The 12,294-nt window shown below is 51.0% G+C and overlaps 11 non-coding genes across 11 annotated transcripts; all 11 read right to left on the minus strand.

Moving 5' to 3' along the window:
- Positions 1–189: 189 nt before the first annotated feature.
- Positions 190–308, minus strand: LOC126225833 (5S ribosomal RNA). Its single transcript, XR_007543716.1, has one exon. It is a non-coding gene; the product is annotated as a 5S ribosomal RNA (ribosomal RNA).
- Positions 309–1,297: 989 nt separating this feature from the next.
- Positions 1,298–1,416, minus strand: LOC126225834 (5S ribosomal RNA). Its single transcript, XR_007543717.1, has one exon. It is a non-coding gene; the product is annotated as a 5S ribosomal RNA (ribosomal RNA).
- A 989-nt stretch (positions 1,417–2,405) lies between these two features.
- Positions 2,406–2,524, minus strand: LOC126225835 (5S ribosomal RNA). The gene has a single exon (XR_007543718.1). It is a non-coding gene; the product is annotated as a 5S ribosomal RNA (ribosomal RNA).
- Positions 2,525–3,513: 989 nt separating this feature from the next.
- Positions 3,514–3,632, minus strand: LOC126225836 (5S ribosomal RNA). The gene has a single exon (XR_007543719.1). It is a non-coding gene; the product is annotated as a 5S ribosomal RNA (ribosomal RNA).
- A 989-nt stretch (positions 3,633–4,621) lies between these two features.
- On the minus strand, positions 4,622–4,740 carry LOC126225837 (5S ribosomal RNA). Its single transcript, XR_007543720.1, has one exon. It is a non-coding gene; the product is annotated as a 5S ribosomal RNA (ribosomal RNA).
- A 989-nt stretch (positions 4,741–5,729) lies between these two features.
- Positions 5,730–5,848, minus strand: LOC126225838 (5S ribosomal RNA). The gene has a single exon (XR_007543721.1). It is a non-coding gene; the product is annotated as a 5S ribosomal RNA (ribosomal RNA).
- A 989-nt stretch (positions 5,849–6,837) lies between these two features.
- On the minus strand, positions 6,838–6,956 carry LOC126225839 (5S ribosomal RNA). The gene has a single exon (XR_007543722.1). It is a non-coding gene; the product is annotated as a 5S ribosomal RNA (ribosomal RNA).
- A 989-nt stretch (positions 6,957–7,945) lies between these two features.
- On the minus strand, positions 7,946–8,064 carry LOC126225840 (5S ribosomal RNA). Its single transcript, XR_007543723.1, has one exon. It is a non-coding gene; the product is annotated as a 5S ribosomal RNA (ribosomal RNA).
- Positions 8,065–9,053: 989 nt separating this feature from the next.
- LOC126225916 (5S ribosomal RNA) lies at positions 9,054–9,172 on the minus strand. Its single transcript, XR_007543787.1, has one exon. It is a non-coding gene; the product is annotated as a 5S ribosomal RNA (ribosomal RNA).
- A 1,191-nt stretch (positions 9,173–10,363) lies between these two features.
- LOC126225843 (5S ribosomal RNA) lies at positions 10,364–10,482 on the minus strand. The gene has a single exon (XR_007543725.1). It is a non-coding gene; the product is annotated as a 5S ribosomal RNA (ribosomal RNA).
- Positions 10,483–11,471: 989 nt separating this feature from the next.
- Positions 11,472–11,590, minus strand: LOC126225928 (5S ribosomal RNA). Its single transcript, XR_007543798.1, has one exon. It is a non-coding gene; the product is annotated as a 5S ribosomal RNA (ribosomal RNA).
- Between the last annotated feature and the right edge of the window lie 704 nt (positions 11,591–12,294).

The raw sequence follows: 12,294 nt of genomic DNA on the forward strand, positions 1-12,294 counted from the left end.
GAAAAAATGCAGGGGAGCCAAAAGTACCATTTTTATTGGTTCATTTTTATTTTATTTTATTTTTTTTTGTTTTCGCACCATTACAGTAGTTTAAAATGCTTAAGGAAACGTCTTTGTCACAACAGAAGGGTAGTATCGAAAGAGGGCTGGCAGGAGTAGCGATATAAAAAGGAAGAAAAAAAGAAGGGGAGCCAACAGCACCCGGTGGTCCCAGGCGGTCACCCATCCAAGTACTAACCGGGCCCGATGTGGCTTAACTTCGGTGATCGGACGAGAACCGGTGTATTTAACATGGTATGGCCGTTGGCGTACATATACTGTAGGCGCACGGCACAATTCGCATTCGGCTCTTCTCTCAACACACAAAATGTTAGTTTTCGGCCGCATTTGACGAAAGCACCTCCTTCCGCAACAGCGAGTTCCTCGAGGACGGCGCGGAGTGCGCGCCCGACGTCCCAGCAGAACGATTGCCGAATTGGCGAGCGCGCCGTCGCGTGTGTGAGACGCACAGCTGCTCGTAGCACCTCCTGTCATTCGCTTGTCGCGTGCAACCTTCGACACTCGCGGAAGGCGTATCTCGTCCCTGGTGTCCAGGCGTATGCTCTGTGCGGGGTGTGGCAGTGTCGTGCTGGAGGGCGCCACTGGTAGCGATGTGAGCTTCCTCGCCTCGCTTCGCCTCACACCGGGTGTTTGCATAGTTGGCAGTGCATTCGCACCTTTCCTATCCCTGTCCCCGTACCGACTTGGCCCGACTTTGCTCGACTGCCGCTCGCTGCCGCTCGGGTCGTGGTCCATATGACGGCGCAAGCACGACAAACGTCTGCGGGACTAGACGACGCGACTAAGGAATAAATTTATGATTACAAATCAAATTTGGAACTGTACAGTGCAGCACAACAATAGGCGCTGACGCATTTCAGGGCAGATTCGTACTGTTTTATCGTTTTCAAAGACTTCCCGGCAAACTTCGTTAGCACATTCTCCCTCAAACTGAGTTAATTACCGCATTATCGTACCGTTGCATTACTTTAAAATGCTTAAGAAAGCATCTTTGTCATAACAGAAAGGTAGTATGAAACGACTGCTGGCAGGATGGCGGCTTAAAAAGGAAAAAATGCAGGGGAGCCAAAAGTACCATTTTTATTGGTTCATTTTTATTTTATTTTATTTTTTTTTGTTTTCGCACCATTACAGTAGTTTAAAATGCTTAAGGAAACGTCTTTGTCACAACAGAAGGGTAGTATCGAAAGAGGGCTGGCAGGAGTAGCGATATAAAAAGGAAGAAAAAAAGAAGGGGAGCCAACAGCACCCGGTGGTCCCAGGCGGTCACCCATCCAAGTACTAACCGGGCCCGATGTGGCTTAACTTCGGTGATCGGACGAGAACCGGTGTATTTAACATGGTATGGCCGTTGGCGTACATATACTGTAGGCGCACGGCAGAATTCGCATTCGGCTCTTCTCCCAACACACAAAATGTTAGTTTTCGGCCGCATTTGACGAAAGCACCTCCTTCCGCAACAGCGAGTTCCTCGAGGACGGCGCGGAGTGCGCGCCCGACGTCCCAGCAGAACGATTGCCGAATTGGCGAGCGCGCCGTCGCGTGTGTGAGACGCACAGCTGCTCGTAGCACCTCCTGTCATTCGCTTGTCGCGTGCAACCTTCGACACTCGCGGAAGGCGTATCTCGTCCCTGGTGTCCAGGCGTATGCTCTGTGCGGGGTGTGGCAGTGTCGTGCTGGAGGGCGCCACTGGTAGCGATGTGAGCTTCCTCGCCTCGCTTCGCCTCACACCGGGTGTTTGCATAGTTGGCAGTGCATTCGCACCTTTCCTATCCCTGTCCCCGTACCGACTTGGCCCGACTTTGCTCGACTGCCGCTCGCTGCCGCTCGGGTCGTGGTCCATATGACGGCGCAAGCACGACAAACGTCTGCGGGACTAGACGACGCGACTAAGGAATAAATTTATGATTACAAATCAAATTTGGAACTGTACAGTGCAGCACAACAATAGGCGCTGACGCATTTCAGGGCAGATTCGTACTGTTTTATCGTTTTCAAAGACTTCCCGGCAAACTTCGTTAGCACATTCTCCCTCAAACTGAGTTAATTACCGCATTATCGTACCGTTGCATTACTTTAAAATGCTTAAGAAAGCATCTTTGTCATAACAGAAAGGTAGTATGAAACGACTGCTGGCAGGATGGCGGCTTAAAAAGGAAAAAATGCAGGGGAGCCAAAAGTACCATTTTTATTGGTTCATTTTTATTTTATTTTATTTTTTTTTGTTTTCGCACCATTACAGTAGTTTAAAATGCTTAAGGAAACGTCTTTGTCACAACAGAAGGGTAGTATCGAAAGAGGGCTGGCAGGAGTAGCGATATAAAAAGGAAGAAAAAAAGAAGGGGAGCCAACAGCACCCGGTGGTCCCAGGCGGTCACCCATCCAAGTACTAACCGGGCCCGATGTGGCTTAACTTCGGTGATCGGACGAGAACCGGTGTATTTAACATGGTATGGCCGTTGGCGTACATATACTGTAGGCGCACGGCAGAATTCGCATTCGGCTCTTCTCCCAACACACAAAATGTTAGTTTTCGGCCGCATTTGACGAAAGCACCTCCTTCCGCAACAGCGAGTTCCTCGAGGACGGCGCGGAGTGCGCGCCCGACGTCCCAGCAGAACGATTGCCGAATTGGCGAGCGCGCCGTCGCGTGTGTGAGACGCACAGCTGCTCGTAGCACCTCCTGTCATTCGCTTGTCGCGTGCAACCTTCGACACTCGCGGAAGGCGTATCTCGTCCCTGGTGTCCAGGCGTATGCTCTGTGCGGGGTGTGGCAGTGTCGTGCTGGAGGGCGCCACTGGTAGCGATGTGAGCTTCCTCGCCTCGCTTCGCCTCACACCGGGTGTTTGCATAGTTGGCAGTGCATTCGCACCTTTCCTATCCCTGTCCCCGTACCGACTTGGCCCGACTTTGCTCGACTGCCGCTCGCTGCCGCTCGGGTCGTGGTCCATATGACGGCGCAAGCACGACAAACGTCTGCGGGACTAGACGACGCGACTAAGGAATAAATTTATGATTACAAATCAAATTTGGAACTGTACAGTGCAGCACAACAATAGGCGCTGACGCATTTCAGGGCAGATTCGTACTGTTTTATCGTTTTCAAAGACTTCCCGGCAAACTTCGTTAGCACATTCTCCCTCAAACTGAGTTAATTACCGCATTATCGTACCGTTGCATTACTTTAAAATGCTTAAGAAAGCATCTTTGTCATAACAGAAAGGTAGTATGAAACGACTGCTGGCAGGATGGCGGCTTAAAAAGGAAAAAATGCAGGGGAGCCAAAAGTACCATTTTTATTGGTTCATTTTTATTTTATTTTATTTTTTTTTGTTTTCGCACCATTACAGTAGTTTAAAATGCTTAAGGAAACGTCTTTGTCACAACAGAAGGGTAGTATCGAAAGAGGGCTGGCAGGAGTAGCGATATAAAAAGGAAGAAAAAAAGAAGGGGAGCCAACAGCACCCGGTGGTCCCAGGCGGTCACCCATCCAAGTACTAACCGGGCCCGATGTGGCTTAACTTCGGTGATCGGACGAGAACCGGTGTATTTAACATGGTATGGCCGTTGGCGTACATATACTGTAGGCGCACGGCAGAATTCGCATTCGGCTCTTCTCTCAACACACAAAATGTTAGTTTTCGGCCGCATTTGACGAAAGCACCTCCTTCCGCAACAGCGAGTTCCTCGAGGACGGCGCGGAGTGCGCGCCCGACGTCCCAGCAGAACGATTGCCGAATTGGCGAGCGCGCCGTCGCGTGTGTGAGACGCACAGCTGCTCGTAGCACCTCCTGTCATTCGCTTGTCGCGTGCAACCTTCGACACTCGCGGAAGGCGTATCTCGTCCCTGGTGTCCAGGCGTATGCTCTGTGCGGGGTGTGGCAGTGTCGTGCTGGAGGGCGCCACTGGTAGCGATGTGAGCTTCCTCGCCTCGCTTCGCCTCACACCGGGTGTTTGCATAGTTGGCAGTGCATTCGCACCTTTCCTATCCCTGTCCCCGTACCGACTTGGCCCGACTTTGCTCGACTGCCGCTCGCTGCCGCTCGGGTCGTGGTCCATATGACGGCGCAAGCACGACAAACGTCTGCGGGACTAGACGACGCGACTAAGGAATAAATTTATGATTACAAATCAAATTTGGAACTGTACAGTGCAGCACAACAATAGGCGCTGACGCATTTCAGGGCAGATTCGTACTGTTTTATCGTTTTCAAAGACTTCCCGGCAAACTTCGTTAGCACATTCTCCCTCAAACTGAGTTAATTACCGCATTATCGTACCGTTGCATTACTTTAAAATGCTTAAGAAAGCATCTTTGTCATAACAGAAAGGTAGTATGAAACGACTGCTGGCAGGATGGCGGCTTAAAAAGGAAAAAATGCAGGGGAGCCAAAAGTACCATTTTTATTGGTTCATTTTTATTTTATTTTATTTTTTTTTGTTTTCGCACCATTACAGTAGTTTAAAATGCTTAAGGAAACGTCTTTGTCACAACAGAAGGGTAGTATCGAAAGAGGGCTGGCAGGAGTAGCGATATAAAAAGGAAGAAAAAAAGAAGGGGAGCCAACAGCACCCGGTGGTCCCAGGCGGTCACCCATCCAAGTACTAACCGGGCCCGATGTGGCTTAACTTCGGTGATCGGACGAGAACCGGTGTATTTAACATGGTATGGCCGTTGGCGTACATATACTGTAGGCGCACGGCAGAATTCGCATTCGGCTCTTCTCCCAACACACAAAATGTTAGTTTTCGGCCGCATTTGACGAAAGCACCTCCTTCCGCAACAGCGAGTTCCTCGAGGACGGCGCGGAGTGCGCGCCCGACGTCCCAGCAGAACGATTGCCGAATTGGCGAGCGCGCCGTCGCGTGTGTGAGACGCACAGCTGCTCGTAGCACCTCCTGTCATTCGCTTGTCGCGTGCAACCTTCGACACTCGCGGAAGGCGTATCTCGTCCCTGGTGTCCAGGCGTATGCTCTGTGCGGGGTGTGGCAGTGTCGTGCTGGAGGGCGCCACTGGTAGCGATGTGAGCTTCCTCGCCTCGCTTCGCCTCACACCGGGTGTTTGCATAGTTGGCAGTGCATTCGCACCTTTCCTATCCCTGTCCCCGTACCGACTTGGCCCGACTTTGCTCGACTGCCGCTCGCTGCCGCTCGGGTCGTGGTCCATATGACGGCGCAAGCACGACAAACGTCTGCGGGACTAGACGACGCGACTAAGGAATAAATTTATGATTACAAATCAAATTTGGAACTGTACAGTGCAGCACAACAATAGGCGCTGACGCATTTCAGGGCAGATTCGTACTGTTTTATCGTTTTCAAAGACTTCCCGGCAAACTTCGTTAGCACATTCTCCCTCAAACTGAGTTAATTACCGCATTATCGTACCGTTGCATTACTTTAAAATGCTTAAGAAAGCATCTTTGTCATAACAGAAAGGTAGTATGAAACGACTGCTGGCAGGATGGCGGCTTAAAAAGGAAAAAATGCAGGGGAGCCAAAAGTACCATTTTTATTGGTTCATTTTTATTTTATTTTATTTTTTTTTGTTTTCGCACCATTACAGTAGTTTAAAATGCTTAAGGAAACGTCTTTGTCACAACAGAAGGGTAGTATCGAAAGAGGGCTGGCAGGAGTAGCGATATAAAAAGGAAGAAAAAAAGAAGGGGAGCCAACAGCACCCGGTGGTCCCAGGCGGTCACCCATCCAAGTACTAACCGGGCCCGATGTGGCTTAACTTCGGTGATCGGACGAGAACCGGTGTATTTAACATGGTATGGCCGTTGGCGTACATATACTGTAGGCGCACGGCAGAATTCGCATTCGGCTCTTCTCCCAACACACAAAATGTTAGTTTTCGGCCGCATTTGACGAAAGCACCTCCTTCCGCAACAGCGAGTTCCTCGAGGACGGCGCGGAGTGCGCGCCCGACGTCCCAGCAGAACGATTGCCGAATTGGCGAGCGCGCCGTCGCGTGTGTGAGACGCACAGCTGCTCGTAGCACCTCCTGTCATTCGCTTGTCGCGTGCAACCTTCGACACTCGCGGAAGGCGTATCTCGTCCCTGGTGTCCAGGCGTATGCTCTGTGCGGGGTGTGGCAGTGTCGTGCTGGAGGGCGCCACTGGTAGCGATGTGAGCTTCCTCGCCTCGCTTCGCCTCACACCGGGTGTTTGCATAGTTGGCAGTGCATTCGCACCTTTCCTATCCCTGTCCCCGTACCGACTTGGCCCGACTTTGCTCGACTGCCGCTCGCTGCCGCTCGGGTCGTGGTCCATATGACGGCGCAAGCACGACAAACGTCTGCGGGACTAGACGACGCGACTAAGGAATAAATTTATGATTACAAATCAAATTTGGAACTGTACAGTGCAGCACAACAATAGGCGCTGACGCATTTCAGGGCAGATTCGTACTGTTTTATCGTTTTCAAAGACTTCCCGGCAAACTTCGTTAGCACATTCTCCCTCAAACTGAGTTAATTACCGCATTATCGTACCGTTGCATTACTTTAAAATGCTTAAGAAAGCATCTTTGTCATAACAGAAAGGTAGTATGAAACGACTGCTGGCAGGATGGCGGCTTAAAAAGGAAAAAATGCAGGGGAGCCAAAAGTACCATTTTTATTGGTTCATTTTTATTTTATTTTATTTTTTTTTGTTTTCGCACCATTACAGTAGTTTAAAATGCTTAAGGAAACGTCTTTGTCACAACAGAAGGGTAGTATCGAAAGAGGGCTGGCAGGAGTAGCGATATAAAAAGGAAGAAAAAAAGAAGGGGAGCCAACAGCACCCGGTGGTCCCAGGCGGTCACCCATCCAAGTACTAACCGGGCCCGATGTGGCTTAACTTCGGTGATCGGACGAGAACCGGTGTATTTAACATGGTATGGCCGTTGGCGTACATATACTGTAGGCGCACGGCAGAATTCGCATTCGGCTCTTCTCCCAACACACAAAATGTTAGTTTTCGGCCGCATTTGACGAAAGCACCTCCTTCCGCAACAGCGAGTTCCTCGAGGACGGCGCGGAGTGCGCGCCCGACGTCCCAGCAGAACGATTGCCGAATTGGCGAGCGCGCCGTCGCGTGTGTGAGACGCACAGCTGCTCGTAGCACCTCCTGTCATTCGCTTGTCGCGTGCAACCTTCGACACTCGCGGAAGGCGTATCTCGTCCCTGGTGTCCAGGCGTATGCTCTGTGCGGGGTGTGGCAGTGTCGTGCTGGAGGGCGCCACTGGTAGCGATGTGAGCTTCCTCGCCTCGCTTCGCCTCACACCGGGTGTTTGCATAGTTGGCAGTGCATTCGCACCTTTCCTATCCCTGTCCCCGTACCGACTTGGCCCGACTTTGCTCGACTGCCGCTCGCTGCCGCTCGGGTCGTGGTCCATATGACGGCGCAAGCACGACAAACGTCTGCGGGACTAGACGACGCGACTAAGGAATAAATTTATGATTACAAATCAAATTTGGAACTGTACAGTGCAGCACAACAATAGGCGCTGACGCATTTCAGGGCAGATTCGTACTGTTTTATCGTTTTCAAAGACTTCCCGGCAAACTTCGTTAGCACATTCTCCCTCAAACTGAGTTAATTACCGCATTATCGTACCGTTGCATTACTTTAAAATGCTTAAGAAAGCATCTTTGTCATAACAGAAAGGTAGTATGAAACGACTGCTGGCAGGATGGCGGCTTAAAAAGGAAAAAATGCAGGGGAGCCAAAAGTACCATTTTTATTGGTTCATTTTTATTTTATTTTATTTTTTTTTGTTTTCGCACCATTACAGTAGTTTAAAATGCTTAAGGAAACGTCTTTGTCACAACAGAAGGGTAGTATCGAAAGAGGGCTGGCAGGAGTAGCGATATAAAAAGGAAGAAAAAAAGAAGGGGAGCCAACAGCACCCGGTGGTCCCAGGCGGTCACCCATCCAAGTACTAACCGGGCCCGATGTGGCTTAACTTCGGTGATCGGACGAGAACCGGTGTATTTAACATGGTATGGCCGTTGGCGTACATATACTGTAGGCGCACGGCAGAATTCGCATTCGGCTCTTCTCTCAACACACAAAATGTTAGTTTTCGGCCGCATTTGACGAAAGCACCTCCTTCCGCAACAGCGAGTTCCTCGAGGACGGCGCGGAGTGCGCGCCCGACGTCCCAGCAGAACGATTGCCGAATTGGCGAGCGCGCCGTCGCGTGTGTGAGACGCACAGCTGCTCGTAGCACCTCCTGTCATTCGCTTGTCGCGTGCAACCTTCGACACTCGCGGAAGGCGTATCTCGTCCCTGGTGTCCAGGCGTATGCTCTGTGCGGGGTGTGGCAGTGTCGTGCTGGAGGGCGCCACTGGTAGCGATGTGAGCTTCCTCGCCTCGCTTCGCCTCACACCGGGTGTTTGCATAGTTGGCAGTGCATTCGCACCTTTCCTATCCCTGTCCCCGTACCGACTTGGCCCGACTTTGCTCGACTGCCGCTCGCTGCCGCTCGGGTCGTGGTCCATATGACGGCGCAAGCACGACAAACGTCTGCGGGACTAGACGACGCGACTAAGGAATAAATTTATGATTACAAATCAAATTTGGAACTGTACAGTGCAGCACAACAATAGGCGCTGACGCATTTCAGGGCAGATTCGTACTGTTTTATCGTTTTCAAAGACTTCCCGGCAAACTTCGTTAGCACATTCTCCCTCAAACTGAGTTAATTACCGCATTATCGTACCGTTGCATTACTTTAAAATGCTTAAGAAAGCATCTTTGTCATAACAGAAAGGTAGTATGAAACGACTGCTGGCAGGATGGCGGCTTAAAAAGGAAAAAATGCAGGGGAGCCAAAAGTACCATTTTTATTGGTTCATTTTTATTTTATTTTATTTTTTTTTGTTTTCGCACCATTACAGTAGTTTAAAATGCTTAAGGAAACGTCTTTGTCACAACAGAAGGGTAGTATCGAAAGAGGGCTGGCAGGAGTAGCGATATAAAAAGGAAGAAAAAAAGAAGGGGAGCCAACAGCACCCGGTGGTCCCAGGCGGTCACCCATCCAAGTACTAACCGGGCCCGATGTTGCTTAACTTCGGTGATCGGACGAGAACCGGTGTATTTAACATGGTATGGCCGTTGGCGTACATATACTGTAGGCGCACGGCAGAATTCGCATTCGGCTCTTCTCCCAACACACAAAATGTTAGTTTTCGGCCGCATTTGACGAAAGCACCTCCTTCCGCAACAGCGAGTTCCTCGAGGACGGCGCGGAGTGCGCGCCCGACGTCCCAGCAGAACGATTGCCGAATTGGCGAGCGCGCCCAACATGGTATGGCCGTTGGCGTACATATACTGTAGGCGCACGGCAGAATTCGCATTCGGCTCTTCTCCCAACACACAAAATGTTAGTTTTCGGCCGCATTTGACGAAAGCACCTCCTTCCGCAACAGCGAGTTCCTCGAGGACGGCGCGGAGTGCGCGCCCGACGTCCCAGCAGAACGATTGCCGAATTGGCGAGCGCGCCGTCGCGTGTGTGAAACGCACAGCTGCTCGTAGCACCTCCTGTCATTCGCTTGTCGCGTGCAACCTTCGACACTCGCGGAAGGCGTATCTCGTCCCTGGTGTCCAGGCGTATGCTCTGTGCGGGGTGTGGCAGTGTCGTGCTGGAGGGCGCCACTGGTAGCGATGTGAGCTTCCTCGCCTCGCTTCGCCTCACACCGGGTGTTTGCATAGTTGGCAGTGCATTCGCACCTTTCCTATCCCTGTCCCCGTACCGACTTGGCCCGACTTTGCTCGACTGCCGCTCGCTGCCGCTCGGGTCGTGGTCCATATGACGGCGCAAGCACGACAAACGTCTGCGGGACTAGACGACGCGACTAAGGAATAAATTTATGATTACAAATCAAATTTGGAACTGTACAGTGCAGCACAACAATAGGCGCTGACGCATTTCAGGGCAGATTCGTACTGTTTTATCGTTTTCAAAGACTTCCCGGCAAACTTCGTTAGCACATTCTCCCTCAAACTGAGTTAATTACCGCATTATCGTACCGTTGCATTACTTTAAAATGCTTAAGAAAGCATCTTTGTCATAACAGAAAGGTAGTATGAAACGACTGCTGGCAGGATGGCGGCTTAAAAAGGAAAAAATGCAGGGGAGCCAAAAGTACCATTTTTATTGGTTCATTTTTATTTTATTTTATTTTTTTTTGTTTTCGCACCATTACAGTAGTTTAAAATGCTTAAGGAAACGTCTTTGTCACAACAGAAGGGTAGTATCGAAAGAGGGCTGGCAGGAGTAGCGATATAAAAAGGAAGAAAAAAAGAAGGGGAGCCAACAGCACCCGGTGGTCCCAGGCGGTCACCCATCCAAGTACTAACCGGGCCCGATGTGGCTTAACTTCGGTGATCGGACGAGAACCGGTGTATTTAACATGGTATGGCCGTTGGCGTACATATACTGTAGGCGCACGGCAGAATTCGCATTCGGCTCTTCTCTCAACACACAAAATGTTAGTTTTCGGCCGCATTTGACGAAAGCACCTCCTTCCGCAACAGCGAGTTCCTCGAGGACGGCGCGGAGTGCGCGCCCGACGTCCCAGCAGAACGATTGCCGAATTGGCGAGCGCGCCGTCGCGTGTGTGAGACGCACAGCTGCTCGTAGCACCTCCTGTCATTCGCTTGTCGCGTGCAACCTTCGACACTCGCGGAAGGCGTATCTCGTCCCTGGTGTCCAGGCGTATGCTCTGTGCGGGGTGTGGCAGTGTCGTGCTGGAGGGCGCCACTGGTAGCGATGTGAGCTTCCTCGCCTCGCTTCGCCTCACACCGGGTGTTTGCATAGTTGGCAGTGCATTCGCACCTTTCCTATCCCTGTCCCCGTACCGACTTGGCCCGACTTTGCTCGACTGCCGCTCGCTGCCGCTCGGGTCGTGGTCCATATGACGGCGCAAGCACGACAAACGTCTGCGGGACTAGACGACGCGACTAAGGAATAAATTTATGATTACAAATCAAATTTGGAACTGTACAGTGCAGCACAACAATAGGCGCTGACGCATTTCAGGGCAGATTCGTACTGTTTTATCGTTTTCAAAGACTTCCCGGCAAACTTCGTTAGCACATTCTCCCTCAAACTGAGTTAATTACCGCATTATCGTACCGTTGCATTACTTTAAAATGCTTAAGAAAGCATCTTTGTCATAACAGAAAGGTAGTATGAAACGACTGCTGGCAGGATGGCGGCTTAAAAAGGAAAAAATGCAGGGGAGCCAAAAGTACCATTTTTATTGGTTCATTTTTATTTTATTTTATTTTTTTTTGTTTTCGCACCATTACAGTAGTTTAAAATGCTTAAGGAAACGTCTTTGTCACAACAGAAGGGTAGTATCGAAAGAGGGCTGGCAGGAGTAGCGATATAAAAAGGAAGAAAAAAAGAAGGGGAGCCAACAGCACCCGGTGGTCCCAGGCGGTCACCCATCCAAGTACTAACCGGGCCCGATGTTGCTTAACTTCGGTGATCGGACGAGAACCGGTGTATTTAACATGGTATGGCCGTTGGCGTACATATACTGTAGGCGCACGGCAGAATTCGCATTCGGCTCTTCTCCCAACACACAAAATGTTAGTTTTCGGCCGCATTTGACGAAAGCACCTCCTTCCGCAACAGCGAGTTCCTCGAGGACGGCGCGGAGTGCGCGCCCGACGTCCCAGCAGAACGATTGCCGAATTGGCGAGCGCGCCGTCGCGTGTGTGAAACGCACAGCTGCTCGTAGCACCTCCTGTCATTCGCTTGTCGCGTGCAACCTTCGACACTCGCGGAAGGCGTATCTCGTCCCTGGTGTCCAGGCGTATGCTCTGTGCGGGGTGTGGCAGTGTCGTGCTGGAGGGCGCCACTGGTAGCGATGTGAGCTTCCTCGCCTCGCTTCGCCTCACACCGGGTGTTTGCATAGTTGGCAGTGCATTCGCACCTTTCCTATCCCTGTCCCCGTACCGACTTGGCCCGACTTTGCTCGACTGCCGCTCGCTGCCGCTCGGGTCGTGGTCCATATGACGGCGCAAGCACGACAAACGTCTGCGGGACTAGACGACGCGACTAAGGAATAAATTTATGATTACAAATCAAATTTGGAACTGTACAGTGCAGCACAACAATAGGCGCTGACGCATTTCAGGGCAGATTCGTACTGTTTTATCGTTTTCAAAGACTTCCCGGCAAACTTCGTTAGCACATTCTCCCTCAAACTGAGTTAATTACCGCATTATC

The sequence above is a fragment of the Schistocerca nitens genome, unplaced genomic scaffold (assembly GCF_023898315.1).
Source record: "Schistocerca nitens isolate TAMUIC-IGC-003100 unplaced genomic scaffold, iqSchNite1.1 HiC_scaffold_291, whole genome shotgun sequence".
Lineage (NCBI taxonomy): Eukaryota > Metazoa > Arthropoda > Insecta > Orthoptera > Acrididae > Schistocerca > Schistocerca nitens.